The 14,640-nt window shown below is 47.2% G+C and overlaps 1 long non-coding RNA gene across 1 annotated transcript in view; it reads left to right on the top strand.

Moving 5' to 3' along the window:
• LOC144826291 (uncharacterized) overlaps window positions 1-14,640 on the top strand; it is a 255,383-nt gene that overhangs the window by 55,384 nt on the left and 185,359 nt on the right. The window contains exon 2 of the long non-coding RNA XR_013609764.1: window positions 14,498-14,551. This is a non-coding gene — a long non-coding RNA (uncharacterized LOC144826291). The remainder of the gene's footprint in view (window positions 1-14,497; window positions 14,552-14,640) is intronic.

Raw genomic sequence — 14,640 nt, 5'->3', positions numbered from 1 at the left:
TTAGTATCAGGAAGACAAAGAAAAAAATGTGTAGAGAATTTTACTGGCTATATATGTTTAGCCAGATCATGGGGTACTGTTGGAAATGTATAGTTTGTCAAAAGATTAGACCCTAAAGACTCCCAAAAATACCCCTGCAATGTATTCAGCTCAGAGGTGCTCCAATCCAAAGGGTAGTAATGGATGTTGTGGGGTCATTGATAGCATAAAGAAAAGGCCATAGATACATTGTAGCTTGTCTCGATTACCCGAATAAGTACCACGAAGAATTTTCACTATGACACATAGAGATATCCCAAATTGCATCAGCCGTAAGCAACATTTTCTCCTAGACAGGGTTTTCCTGAGAAATATTGATTTATTTATTTAATTTATTTATTTATTTGTCACATTTTTAAAGCACACTGTTACCCGGAGGTGTCCTGGCGCTGGATAATCACTAGTGAGTGTGTGGAGCGGAGTTAGTGCGTAAAGAGCCACGTCTTGAGGGCTCTTCTGAATGCCAGCAGGTCATGAAACTGTCTGAGGCTCTGTGGCAGTGCGTTCCAGGCTTTAGCTGCCCCCACCGAAAAACTTCTGCCCCCCCAGCGCGTTTTCCTGACTCTTGGGACTGTCACCAGTCCCTGCTCGGCTGACCTTAGGGATCTTGCAGGCTTGTACCAGTGGAAGAGCTGCTTCATACATTGGGGGCCTAGGCCGTGCAGTGCCTTAAAGATCATGCAGAGTGCTTTAAAAACTATTCTTTTACGAACTGGTAACCAGTGAAGCTTCACCAGATCCTGTGCTACCGAGGCAAACTTAGGGGTACCCGTGATCAGGCGCGCTGCTGCATTCTGCAGGATCTGGAGTTTGTTTAGTAGTCCCTGTTGGGCATTCAGCAGGAGGCTGTTGCAGTAGTCTAATCGGGACAACACCAATCCTGTTACCACTGTTTTCCTGTGTTCATCTGCCAGAAACGGCAGAACTTTACGAATGGTTTTTAAGACATAGTGGGTTGTTGAGGATAGAGCATTAATTTGTGGTTTGAAGGACAACGACTCGTCCATAAGTACGCCCAGGTTTTTAACCTTCACCACCGGTGAAGGGGGGGTCCCCATTTCCTCTGGCCACCAACATGGGGACCAGAAGTTGTCCTTGGACCCAAAAAGAAGCACTTCCGTCTTTGCTGAATTGAGCTTGAGACAATTTTGTGCCATCCAGTTGCTGACCTCTCGCATACAGCCTCTGAACCTGTCTGCTTTGCTTTCTGTTTCACCCGGGAGCAGCGACACCACAATCTGCTTGTCGTCTGCGTATGATGTGAGATTAAAACCAAAGGATCGAATCACTGGCGCTAGGGTGGAGACATACACATTAAAAAGTGTCGGACTCAGGGAGAACCCCTGGGGAACTCCGCATGGAAGCACAAATGGGCGTGATTCAAAGTCCCCCATGGCCACCGTCTGAGTCCTGTTGGAGAGGAAGGCCTGCAAGATCTTAAGTGCCTTTCCTTGAATTCCGCAGGCCCCCAACCGGTCCACCAATAACTTGTGATGGACCGTGTCGAAGGCCGCGGACAAGTCCAGCAGGATCAAAGCGGATCTGCCTCCTGCATCCATTACTCTTCTTATGTCTTCCGCAGACTTGATCAGTGCCGATTCCGTGCTGTGCCCTGCCCGGGATCCATGCTGAGATGGGTCTAGATGTTCTCTTGTCCTCAGGAAGGCGCTCAGCTGCGTGTTTAGTATACCCTCAATGATTTTGGCTGGGAGGGGTAATCTGGCAATAGGCCGATAGTTGTTCAGCTCGGATATATCCAGCTTAGTTTTTTTATGAAGGGGCAGGATGGAAGCTTGTTTCCATCGGGAGGGGAATTCCCCGCTGTCCAGCGTGAGATTGAACAGGGGGGTTAGTCCCGCTGCAATGGTGGAAGGTGTTAGTTTTGCAATTGTGGCTGGGCAAGGGTCATGAGGGGAGCCTGACTTTATCCTTTGTAGTCGGTTTGCTACCTCCTCCTCGCTAATTTGAGTGAATGTAAGAAATTTTTCCATTTTGCTATCAGTCTCTGGGTCTGCATTAGGGGTCAGAGTCCTGACTTGGTTGTCTAGAGAGACGAAGATATTTTCTACTTTTTCCAAGAAAAAATTAGCAAGATTTTCACATAGTTGGGGACTGGGGGGTATCTCCATTGGCTTGGGGGCTGCTAGGGATGACACCGTCAGAAATAGTTCCTTCGGGGAGTTGCTGGCCTCCTTGATCCGTTTCGTGAAGAATGCACGTTTGGCCAGTCGAATCATTTCGCCTCCTCCACATTTCCTGAGGGGGGTGCCATAGATGTTCTCAGTATGCCCTCAAGCGCTTCACCCTGTATGTTATTCCATTTCCTAACCTTTCTTGGAGGGATTTTAGCTTTGCAAGGTCTTCCCGGGGGAGCTAGAGTCATTTTAAAGTGGACTGCGGATTGGTCGGACCAGGAGACCGGCTGCACTGTTGTGACTTCTAGATTGGGATGGTTGGAAAAAATACCAACTAGGGTATGCCCTGCCTTATGTGTCGGGTCACAGACCCATTGCTTCAAATCCACCCCCTGCAGCAGTTCAATCAGATCGTGAGTATCTAGGTCTGAGCCGCACTCGAGATGGAAAATGAAATCCCCTAGTAATGTGAAGGACTGGGCACATACTACTTCTTCGAGTAGGCTCTTCAGGGCCGTAACAAATGGGGCTTTGGCCCCCGGGGGCCTGTAGCCTAGACAGCCTCTGAGGGTTTGATGATCAGATAAGGTGAAAGTAAAAAGAAGTGCCTCGTCTAGATCAGTAGCTCCAGGCTGGAAGGACCCTCTGACTGATTTATGGTAAATAATAGCCAGGCCTCCGCCTTTCCTCTTTTCTCTATTATGGGTGTAGCAAACATACTCAGGTGGGGTGGCTTTAACGATGTCAGGGCCCGAGACTCCGTCTGTCCAGGATTAGATCCGCCAGTTCTAGACTGTGTTTGACCAGAGATCTGGCGTTGAGCAGCAGACACTTCACTGAGGCGTGCTCTTTCCTCACCGGAGTTTTGTTTAAAATTCTGGGGGGTGCAATAGTTTGCCAGCGCAGACTAGGCAGAGCATGTTGACAGTTAGCGCACTGATGAGGATTGGTCGACACGTCTTCCCCCATATCCAGAGTGACGCAACCTGTCATACTGGTATTGCCCCTTAGTGCCCACAAGGTATTGCGATTATAGGCGTGCCGCGTGGTTGGAATTGAATGCATCCGACCAGGGGTCCTGGCACTGGGCGCGGGTCCCGGCGCGGACTTCGGCTCGCCGCCGGCGCGCCCGCTGCGCTCGTCCGCTGTGCTTCCTGGGCCCAGGTGTCCTTTTATGGAGGGAGGGGCGGGAGTGGCAGAGCACTAGAATGCTCGCCTCGCTCCAGCTCCTCACACAAGATGGCGGGACCAAATGGGGCAATTTCGCTCGGGTTTCCAAATGTGCAAAGTACGCAGTTTAAAATCCCACAATAAATAAATTCATGCTTTTAAAATCAAGTATCAGCAGAATTCGTAATGGTTTCTAGGTCCCGGCTTCCGCCTCAAGACCGAACAGAGCACCACACACACTCGCAATCAGCGGTGCGGTGTATTCGCGGGGTTTTTATGCAGGGAGGGGCGGGAGGGGCAGAGCACTAGACTGCTCGCCTCGCTCCAGCTCCTCACACAAGATGGCGGGACCAAATGGGGCAATTTCGCTCGGGTTTCCAAATGTGCAAAGTACGCAGTTTAAAATCCCACAATAAATAAATTCATGCTTTTAAAACCAAGTATCAGTAGAATTCGTAATGGTTTCTAGGTCCCGGCTTCCGCCTCAAGACCGAACAGAGCACCACACACACTCGCAATCAGCGGTGCAGTGTATTCGCTGGGTTTTTATGCAGGGAGGGGCGGGACGGGCGGAGCACTAGACTGCTCGCCTCGCTCCAGCTCCTCACACAAGATGGCGGGACCAAATGGGGCAATTTCGCTCGGGTTTCCAAATGTGCAAAGTACGCAGTTTAAAATCTCACAATAAATAAATTCATGCTTTTAAAACCAAGTATCAGCAGAATTCGTAATGGTTTCTAGGTCCCGGCTTCCGCCTCAAGACCGAACAGAGCACCAGGGGGCATCATTCACGCCAAAGCTAATCAAATAGGCATGTGTACAACTTGGAATTAAGCTGATAAGGACTTTTGTTTACCACTGTCAAACTGACAGACTGGTGGAACAGTGCAATGCCACGCTTAAAAGCACGACAAACAAGTATTTATAATGCAATAAGTCTTGCAATTGGGAGGTTTTGAGCTACTGGCATTGTAAGTGGCAATGCCTTTTATAACAAATTAAAGGCATTGTTATTTACAATACTGATAGGCAAAACTTTGGCAAAGCGAGACCTATTATATTTCAGAGCACGGTGTCCGTGCAGCGGGTGCTGTGCTCACCTTTAAAGTTTAAAAAAAAAAAAAAAAAAAAAGAGTGGTGTCCCTGAAGCGGGAGCCGCGCTCACCATTAAAGTTTTTTAAAAAAAATGAAACTGAGCGCGGCCTCCTCTAGGCTCAACCTAAAAAATAAGTAAGACTGAAGTAAAGGATAGGAATAAAATGTTGCAGACCTGGTCATCACAGAGAACACAGGAGGAATATCAGGCATTGTACAATTTCAAATATAGAAGGCTTTCGTAAAGTGTTGACAGGCTCAATCTGAGGCATCACTAGTGCAATCCTACATCTTTTGACCAAATTAAAGCCAACACTACTGGCACTGCCTGCACTTTTTACGTCTGTCTTGATAGCTCATATGTGAAGAACAGAAGGTGACTTTTTAAAGCAGTACCGAGAGAGGCACTTTGGCATCACCTACATGTTGATAGCCTTCAGTACTGATTTCGATTGAGCAGGCGTTGTGTGCTTTTCCTAAAAATAATAGTGTGCTTGTAGTGCATTTTGTGACTTGTGGGAAAGCTTAATCTGAATACAGTAGGACTGAGCTAGTCATGGTGAAAAGCCAATGATCAACACTGAGCTGATTATTTTGAAAAGTTGCAACAAAGGCATGAAAGCCTGACTTATTTATTGTGAAAAATATGTGTTGAAACCAATAGGCTGTTAAAGGTAGATTGTCACTACCTTGTGTTACAATTTGTAGGCAGACAATTTACCATCACAGGCAAGGACTTTGAAGTTCATTACCCTCAAGGTAGACTATCTTCCCTTAAAAATAAATTATTTTTATGCTGTTTTAGGAAGGTTTGTTTATAGTTTTGTCAACTGTACTGGTTTACATATTTGTAATTTTTGACTGTATGCATGACTTTTTAAAAAAAAATCGTTTTATTAGCATATGTGACATACAACGAGCAACCCCCCCACCTGCCCGCCCCTCACAAACTCGGTGGCAGCTCCTCTTCTATGGTGGAGGAGCGTCGCCCCACTGCTTTCAAGCAGTGCGAGAAGAAACATAAAATGATAATAACTCTCAGTTATTATTTTATGTTTGTGCTTCTTTGCGGGCGGGCTGCTCTGCTCTCAGATCAGGGCTGGGGAGGAGTGGTTTGCCCACTCCTAAGTGCCAAACATGCACATGTACCCCGTTCTCCATGCAGGCTGCATTACAGCCTGCGTGGAGAACATGCCCAGGCCCCATTCCCTGATTGAGCGTCACACTAGGACGCTCAAAACCAATGCAGTGTTGTGATTAGACAGGGGAGCCTGGGTGCCTACCAATCACAAACTGAATTGCAGCGCTGTGATTGGTCAGTGGGGCCTGGCTGTGCTTCCTGTTCCTTGAGGAGAGCAGGAGCAGAGACGCGGGACCCAACAGCAAGGTAAGTTAATTTTTGTGTTACTTTTTTTTGTTATGCGTAATCGCTACCAAACCCGAGAGACATGTTGGCCGCCACTGCACAAACATGTCCAGACTGACACCTGGATGTTGATAGTAGGGTTAGTTATGGTTATCATTTCCCCACTAACAGCATGGCTCTTTGTTCCTCCAAAGTGTTCAGATTCTCTCATAATTGCGATGGGAGCCACTGGCTTTTATAGATCAGCTCCTCCATCCTCATGCACCAGTTAATGGTCAATGTCCATTCCCGCACTGTAGGCATAATGGGTCTACCTCATTGTTTGACTATGTCCTATTGGGCAACCACCAGGGCAGAGTTGCAGAAAATCAATGTGTATCGTTCCATTGTTTTCTCGCCTTGTATACCCAATGTGACCAACTGGGGTGTGTGGTGCAACTGCATCTCTATCACTCCTGATATTCGCTTCCCAACTCTCTCCCAGTACCTCCCCACTGGTGTGTACTCCCATATGGTATGGAGGAAGGTGCCTCTCCAGCTGCAACCCCTCAAGCACAGGTCAGTCTCACAACGCCCCATTTTGTGTATAGTCACCCTTGTATGGCATGTTATGTCTAACAATCTCAATTGTACCAGACGCGAAGCCCGGTTGTATACCTCATTGGTGTAGCGGACAGCCTCTCCCCATGCATCATGCTCCAATCTGCCTAGATCCCATTCCCACCTGTGTCTTAGTGAGTCTAGTGGGAGGAGACTATGGGCTAGGTGTCTTGTGTAGAGCAGTGAGATGTCGTGGTTGTGCATGGGAGAAACCAGTATCCTATACTCAACTCGAGGGGGCATTCCTCCAGCAGGCCCTCCAATTTGGGGGCCATGCTTCCTAAGGATGTGTTGCATCTGCAGGTATCTCAGGTACTGACTGCTCTACAGTTCTGCGAAGGAGGCCAGCTGTCCTTGCTTCCAGACATCCCCCAACACTGAGATACCCAGCATGTCCCATTTTTCTGGCCCTAAATCTTCTGGAGATTCCTTAGTGCCTTAGACACCCATAGCCGTGTCATCAATGTTATCTTCCCTTGCTAGCCCGTGGCTCAGTCTGCCTTTCTCCAGGTGTACACCACTATTGTAGTCTGTGATGATAGCTCCTTTGTCTTCTGTTCCATATACAGGTGATTGAGATAGGCCACTGGGCCTAAGGCCCTTCTGTCTGCCAGGAGGGATGGCTAACGCTGGTCTGAAAAAATCCAATCATTGCCACCACCAATTTTACTGCCCAGTAGTATAGCTTCAGGTTCAGCAGTGCTATGCCCACATCCCATATTTTCCTTGTCAGCATTGCTTGGGCAATCCATGAGGCCCCACCATCCAAGAGCAGTATTCGAGTGTCCTCATCTACCTGCCAGAAAAACCTGAAAGGACATAGGGTGCATTTTGGAGGACATAGAAAAATATGTGCAGATATATCATTTTGTACAGTGCCACCTTGCCCATCAGAGACAACAGAAGGCCCTGCCAATGGCCTATGTCTTGTCTAAACGCCTCCAGTATTCTACCCTGGTTCTCCCGGATGAACTGTTCTTGATTATTCATGATAAAAATAAACAGATCCTTAAAGCTGGCTGGCTCCCAGCAGATCGGGAGGTCTCCTTGATGTGGTCGGCACCCATCAGTCGGGGTATAAGCCACCAATTTGCTCCATGTGATCCAGACACCTTTGTATACCCCTTAGACCGGCATATACAAGGGAGGGATTTGCAAGGGCCTGATAGACATAGAAGAATGTCATCTCCGTTTAGGGAGATTAAGTCCTCCCAATCCGAGTTCCATTGCAGGCCTCGAATTTGGGCATTGCTCCATATCCAGATCGCAAGTCACTCAAAGGCTACCACTAACAGCAAATGGGCTAGTGGACGTCCCTGCTGCATCCCCCTTGCTATCGAAATTCCTCCAATAGCGTACCATTCACCCACACCCTGGCCATGGGGTCCCTACAGAGTAGTATGACCCACCCTAGAAAATTATGGACAAATTACGTTTTCTCTATGTAAGATAGCACCCTCCTTTTGCATGGTTGCCCCCACTTTTTGCTGAACTGCTGATGTGCTTTGACTGAATCTGCCCTGGGTTCCTGCCAAACCGGTACCCAGGGCCTATGTTCTTTCCCTAAACTGCATTGAAAACAAAACCCAATTGGCACTCTTTGGCCACAGGTCAGTCCCTTGTAATTGGTACTACAGGTACCAAGGGCAGTGTGGCCAGGGAAGGCCTCTAAGGGCTGCAGCACTTATTGTGCCACCCTTAGAGGTCCTGTACCTTTACACCCACACTCTGCCTTTGCGGGTTGCGTGTTCTGGTGCAGACCCAAGTGAAGAGTCAACATGGCACACATCCCTGTGTGCCATGCCTACAACTCACTAGCCTGGCATAGGCCATCCACCCCTCTAGCTGGGTGCACTATGCCAGTAGTGAGCATACAGGTGCATGAGCCCTGTACCCCTACAGTGTCTAAGCCAACTGGGAAACTGATAAGTTTGGTATCAGCACATTAAACCCACACTGATGCCTGTGTGGGATTTAATGAAAAATGCACACAGAGGCATCTTAGAGATGCCCCCTGAAAAACAACCTAACACTAGTGTCCAGGCTAAGTGGCTGTTCATCAACTCCCACCACCAGAAATGTTCCTGGACCCCTGGGTTGAGAGCCTGCTGCTCTCAGGGGTCTGAAACAATACACATCCTGGGACGAGATGCCATGCCTCCTCCCCCAGGCTGAGCAGGATCCACGAAGGGGTAGCTTCAAAGGCTTGTAGCCTTTGTGAGCTTCTCTAGGCCTTTGCTGCTTCCAGCAACTGGCACCCACCGGTTCAGACCCCCACTTTGGGCTGGAGAATCAGTGGGAAAACCAAGTGAGTCAGTGAGGTGTACCCACCTTTGCCAACCCCATCCCTTAGGTGGGGGAGGTGAGGTGAAGCACAACTCTCAGTCACAGTCATCTTGCAGGTGGGGGGATCTAACCAAGCAGAGTGAGGCATATGCCCCCCACCCACTGGAGGGGGGGCATCAGGGGGGTCCACCTATCTGGTGACCCTTATCCTCAAGCCATTTCTGTGCCTTTACTGCAGTTTCAAAGAAGTGAGATCTCTGGCTGTGCACTACGCGGAGTTTGGCAGGTAGTCCACCATGGAGAGTTTTGTGGGAAATAGCAGCGCAGATTTAAGGTTCAGATATCTCAGGTGTCTCTTGATTTTAATATATGTCTCTCTCTGTTTCTGGACCTTCATGGTGTAGTCGGGATAAATGTTCATAATCCTACTCTATAGCTGTCAAGGCCTTAGGGTCTGGGCCCCTTGTAAGATGTGGTTTTTGTTGCGGAGGTTGAGGAGTTACACCACCATCACTCTTGGTGTCACTACTTGTAATGTTCTTACTGGTTCTGGCGTGTTGGAGAGATTCTCGACTTTGGTACTTGACGGTTCTGGTCTGTGCGAGGTAAGGGTGACCCCTTTTGGTCGCCATGGTGCTGCAGACAAGGAAAAAGGCCAAAGCAGACCATGCCTTCCAAAAGGAGCCCCAAGAGAAACAACCCCCATAGGGAAAAACCTCTGATGGAAGTGGGACTCCTGGAATGAAAAGGAAGGAAAGAAGCTACCAGTAAGGAGGAAATAGAAGGCAAGGAACCCAAACGGGAATAGAAGACTATAATCAGGGACACGGAACACCAGAATGTATCACAGATACACAAGGCAGGAGCACAGGATACCAACAGTGTTGTATAACATTTTAGGACCCTATTGTAATTTTCCCTATTCATGCTCTTTTATAGGTATAAATCACCATATCCTTATATAGGCATAAGAATCATAACCATATTTAGACATAGCTCATGCAGTCCAAATACGGCAGGGCTACTTCCACTAGTACCGAAAATCTACAATGATTTCTTGGAAAACTCGGCTTCAGCAGCTAGGGACTTCCCCTTGCTCGAAAACTGACTTGTCCAAGAACTCATGGAGTTTTCAAAGAACTAAGGGCCAGATGTAGGTCGCCAATTACCGGTCGGTAACGGCCGATTTCGGTCGTTACCGATCGGTATTTGGGATTTGGCATGTAGGGGGCATTTTATTTACAGAATCGGTGTATTTACCGATTTGGTAAATTTACAGATTCGGTAAAATACCGAATCAGTAAATTTACCGATGCTGTAAATCAAGATGTAGGTGGCACTGTAATCAGTGCCACAGGCCCTTACCGAATCGTTATTTACCATGGAATACTATTCCATGGTAAATAACGAATTCTAGTGTACATGCACATCTGTGCATGTACACCTGTGCCATGTGGCACACAGACATGCCCTAAGGGCATGTCTGTTTGTCACATGGCACACAAGCCTGAAACAGGGGCGCAACAGGGTGTCAAAGTGACACCATGTCCCCCTTGTAAATTCGGTAATTTTACCGATTCTGTAATTACCGAATCGGTATTTGCTATTGAATCCTATGGGCTTCAAGGCCCATAGGAATCAATGGCAAATACCGATTCTGTAATTACAGAATCGTTAATTATCGAATCTTATAGATTCGGTATTTTTACCAAATTTTTTACCTACATAGCAATTACCGAATAGTGAATACCGAATCGGTAAAATTCGGTATTTACCATTCGGTAATTTGCTATTACCTACATCTGGGCCCAAGACTCTTTAATGACGTTATTATGTCCACCTTTACGTCAAACTCGGTACCTTCAAGGTATAAATATGTCCACACTTGCCATAGCAAACACACGGTGGTTTGGAGCAGTTAGACTATCTACTTGCCCGACGCGCCCTGCTACTGCAAGTGCCGAAGGAAGCCGACCCTCTAGCAGACGCACTGAGAGAGACGCTGTCTTTTCTCCTGCCGAGAAATCCAGCTCCAGTGTTTCCAAGCTACCCTTGCAGGTTGTTGGGAAATCGAGTCCTTAGCCTGACCTTCTTCATTCCAAATCAAGGTATGTAGCTGATTAGACCCTAAGAGAAATCTTGGACAGATTCTTGGCAAAGAATAGTACATTTATGCTACAACTCACTTACTTCTTCCCTCGTACTAAGCTTAGGTAAGGTACATCGGGGTAGGCGTATTTTAGAAGCACCAGTTGTGTACTTTTAGCCTTTGTTATTTATGTATGTATTTATCTATGGTTTAGGAACCATACCATGCTCTTACAGTATTATTTTATTCTACTCTTTTTACTGTATGCATTATATTTAGCAACAAGTCTTACGATTGGAGCAGTTCATTTCTTATGCTTGAGAAAGAAGACTGTTCCAGAAATCCTTTTTATTGAAAATGCCCGTCTATCTATTTCTCTGCACCTCTGGTGAAACGAGGCATGCACGATTGACTGAGTGAAATATCTATCTATTGTTTCCACGACTCCGAAGATCAGTTTATTCTTGGGGAAACAAAGTTGTCATGTTTATGCGGTTGTCAGAAACTAATCCCTTCTTCTTTATTCGAGAAAGTTTCTAGTGTACTCTGAGCTAGCTGGCACTCACAATTAAGTCTAGTATATTCGATAGAGACCTAGTAGACACAAGTCCTACGTCACATCTATAGGATATATTATTCCAATGCGCAGAGAATATTGGGAATATAGGAACTGCACTACAACAGGAGCGAGGACACACCAGCATGAGCAAAGAGTATTGCAACGCAAGGAATTGAAATATTCAGCCCTTTAAATACCCATGAATAAGAATTGACCAAACAGGAAAAGGAAGTGCCCAAACAGGAAGTAAGTAACCACTGTCTTGGATAAGGGAAAGGATAGTAGATGGAATCGGAAGGTAGCTAACTTGAATTGGTAGAGCAGATACTCCCCAAGGCCTCTGAGAAGAAGAATATGGAATCATGGGAAGACAAGATGGCCCCAAGAAGAAATGAAGAAAGAAATATATGTCCAGTGCAAGGAAGGTAAGAATATAGTGCCCCAACATTTGAAAATAGAAAGCTGCAGTTCCAAACTGGAGCTGCGGCATTCCTGTCTTGCAAATTGTCAAATAACGGGCAGCCGCATAGGTATGTGGTGTGCCCGATACATTAAGAGAGCAGGTGCCACGGGATGCACCCGCAATGCCAAAACAGCAACAGCGGGCCGCCACGTAGCACTGCGATGTGCCCAAAGAAAAGAGGGAGGCGCGACGGGCTGTATCGTGGCTGGCAAGGAAGAGGCGTGCAGCACCGCGGGCCGACTCACGGTCCGCAGAGCTACACTTGGTGTGTGTCCAGGGGAGGCCCACTCGGTACCTGATGCGACCGCTTCACTATAAATAATTTGGAGTACCATCCCTCCAGCACCACAGCGCCCAGCCAGTCCTCTATGTAAAGATTGGGCCATCGGCCCTTCGTCCGTTCAGGGATTCCAACTGTCCGAGCATAGTTGCGGCATGAGAGGCACTCCAGATCATCCAGTTTCCTGGCCAATGCCAATCTCTGCTTCCAATTTGTCAAGGCGCCTCTGGGTGACTAGCACCATGAGCGTTAATTGAGTGATGGGTGCTCTCAACCTGTTTGTTATGATCCGCCTGCACAGTCCCACCTCTTGGTTCACTGTCTCTATCTTATGTTGCAAAGAATTGACTAGCAGGCAGGCAAGCACAGCTGCCACTGCAGGGAGTCGTTGCGGCGATCCTGTTGTTTGCCTCTTTTGTGGCCGATCTTTATCGCTGAGCTCTCTGCACCCTCTGTGTGATGTCGGCTGGTCCAATCCTTCTTCAGGCCTTTTAACCGGCAGTGCCTCCACTAGGGGTGGCCCACGGTTGTGTTGTTCTCAGGCCTCGTCATATTCTGTGGGTCAGGGTATTGAGCAGCTCTACAGCACTCACACCGCTAACCCCCCAAGGTAGCTCGCACCGCCTCACTACCCCCCAGCCACCCTAAATACCCCAGCTGTGGTCTGGAGAGCTAACAGACAGGAGACACACACTGCCCTCGCCGCAGGGCATGAGCGCCCCGCCCCTCCTTCTGTTAGTACTCACCAGAGGAGATGAGTTGGTGTCATTACTTCACCTTCTCGTGCCTTTCTCCCATGGCAGCTCCTCTTAGGCCTCACTCACCTCTGTAGCCCTACCCCCAAAGCTCCTCCGGTTTCCGAGCAATCAGGTTCTCAGGCCTCTGGTACTCCAGCAGCCCCTCACTTTTTAGGGAACACCTCCCCTCAAGCCCACCTAGGCATCCCCGTCATCCCAGGGCTCCTAGGTGGAAGGCTCCAGCTTCACTAATGCTCTCCACAGCTGCCACATGTCAGTTTGCGAGGCTCAGGCGAGCTGCCGCCATATATGATTTTAGGGTGTACGTCTCTCGCCGGTGCTCCCAGCTGGGGGCGTCCTCTCTCAGAGTATGGTTGGGTACCTCTTTTGGCCTCCCACGTGTATCGGTGCCCCAACCGCTTCAACGGGGGCCTATTGTGTCCCCCTGCTACTATACCTGTTTCTGAGAGCCAGTGGCGCCTGAGATCTCGCTCACATGTCCAGCTCTATGCTGCTCCAGGCCATGCCCTGTATGCATGATAGTTGAGAGTTTATGTGCAATACTAGAGCCCTTTAAGGGTGGATTGTCAATACACTGTGTTAAAGACTGTTGAGAGATATTTTGTTAAATGAAAATGTCACACATTACCGTAGTAGGTAAGAGTTTTAGTGCTGGTTACCTCCTCTGACGAACACTTGGGGCTTAAGATTTGCACTGTGACTAGCTTTGTAAGGCTTTTTCCAGAGGGGTAGTATACTGTTTTGGCAACTGTAATTTTGTTTATATTTGTAATTTTATGACTGTATGCATGATAGTTGGTAGTTTATGCAAAATACATGAGGCGTTAGTTGGTTATGGTGACAAGACAATGAATGATTAAGGCTATAGGCTTAATTGGTTCACTGGGAAAAGTTAGGTCAAAGGCCATAGTTCTGATCTGTTGATTACCAACATTTACAACATTGGTAGTAGGTCTGACTTATTGTGCAATGAATAATATGTCAATAGGCCTTTAAGAGTGGCTTATTATTGCACTGTGTTTAAGGCTATTTAATCGTACTTTGTTACATAGAATCTCACAGAAAGGTTTAGTGAGGAACGGTTTTGGTGTTTGTTACACCCTCGGAAAAACCTTTGGGGTATAAGATTTGCACTCTGATAATACTTGTTAGACCTTCTTGAGAGGGGCTGTATATTATTTTGCGAAATGTAATACTGGTCTTATTTGTAAAATTGTTGACAGGTGCTTGCCTTGTAAAACAGCGTGTGCTCCATTTAATAGGTGTGAGTTGATGATGGAGACGAGCTAGCGATAAAGGTTATAGGCTTAATTGTTTCATTTCAGTACATTATATGAAATGTCAGGACACTGATCTTTTCCTATGAAAAGTTACAACTCAGACAGTAGGGCTCACTTATTGCGAAACTCATGTTAAAGCCAATATGTGCCAATAGTTTTTGTTGCATGGTGGATCGTGGAGGGATGGGAAGAAATGTGGCTTATGAAGCTTTTTTTTCTTTTCATATAGCAATCTTCATATATTTGGCCTTTTTTCTTAAAGGCAGAATAGTGTAGTTTACATTCAACTAGTTCAAGATGCTTGCAGTTCGTTTAGGTCTGGTTGGATTACTTCCTCCTTCTGCAGGGTTCTTGATTCTTTTCTTCTCTCTTTGTAGGTATGAACACAGGCTGGCCGGAAACGAAGCCTTGGAGAAGAACAACAAGCCCAGGTAAGTATAAGATAAAAGATGCAAAGTTTGAGCCTGACTTAAAACTAAAGCACAGTCTTTTAGGACAGTTTCCCTAGTGTGTAATTGTT

Source organism: Lissotriton helveticus, chromosome 3_2, assembly GCF_964261635.1.
Source record: "Lissotriton helveticus chromosome 3_2, aLisHel1.1, whole genome shotgun sequence".
NCBI classification, from domain to species: Eukaryota; Metazoa; Chordata; class Amphibia; order Caudata; family Salamandridae; genus Lissotriton; species Lissotriton helveticus.
This window is presented reverse-complemented; position numbering and strand designations above follow the sequence as displayed.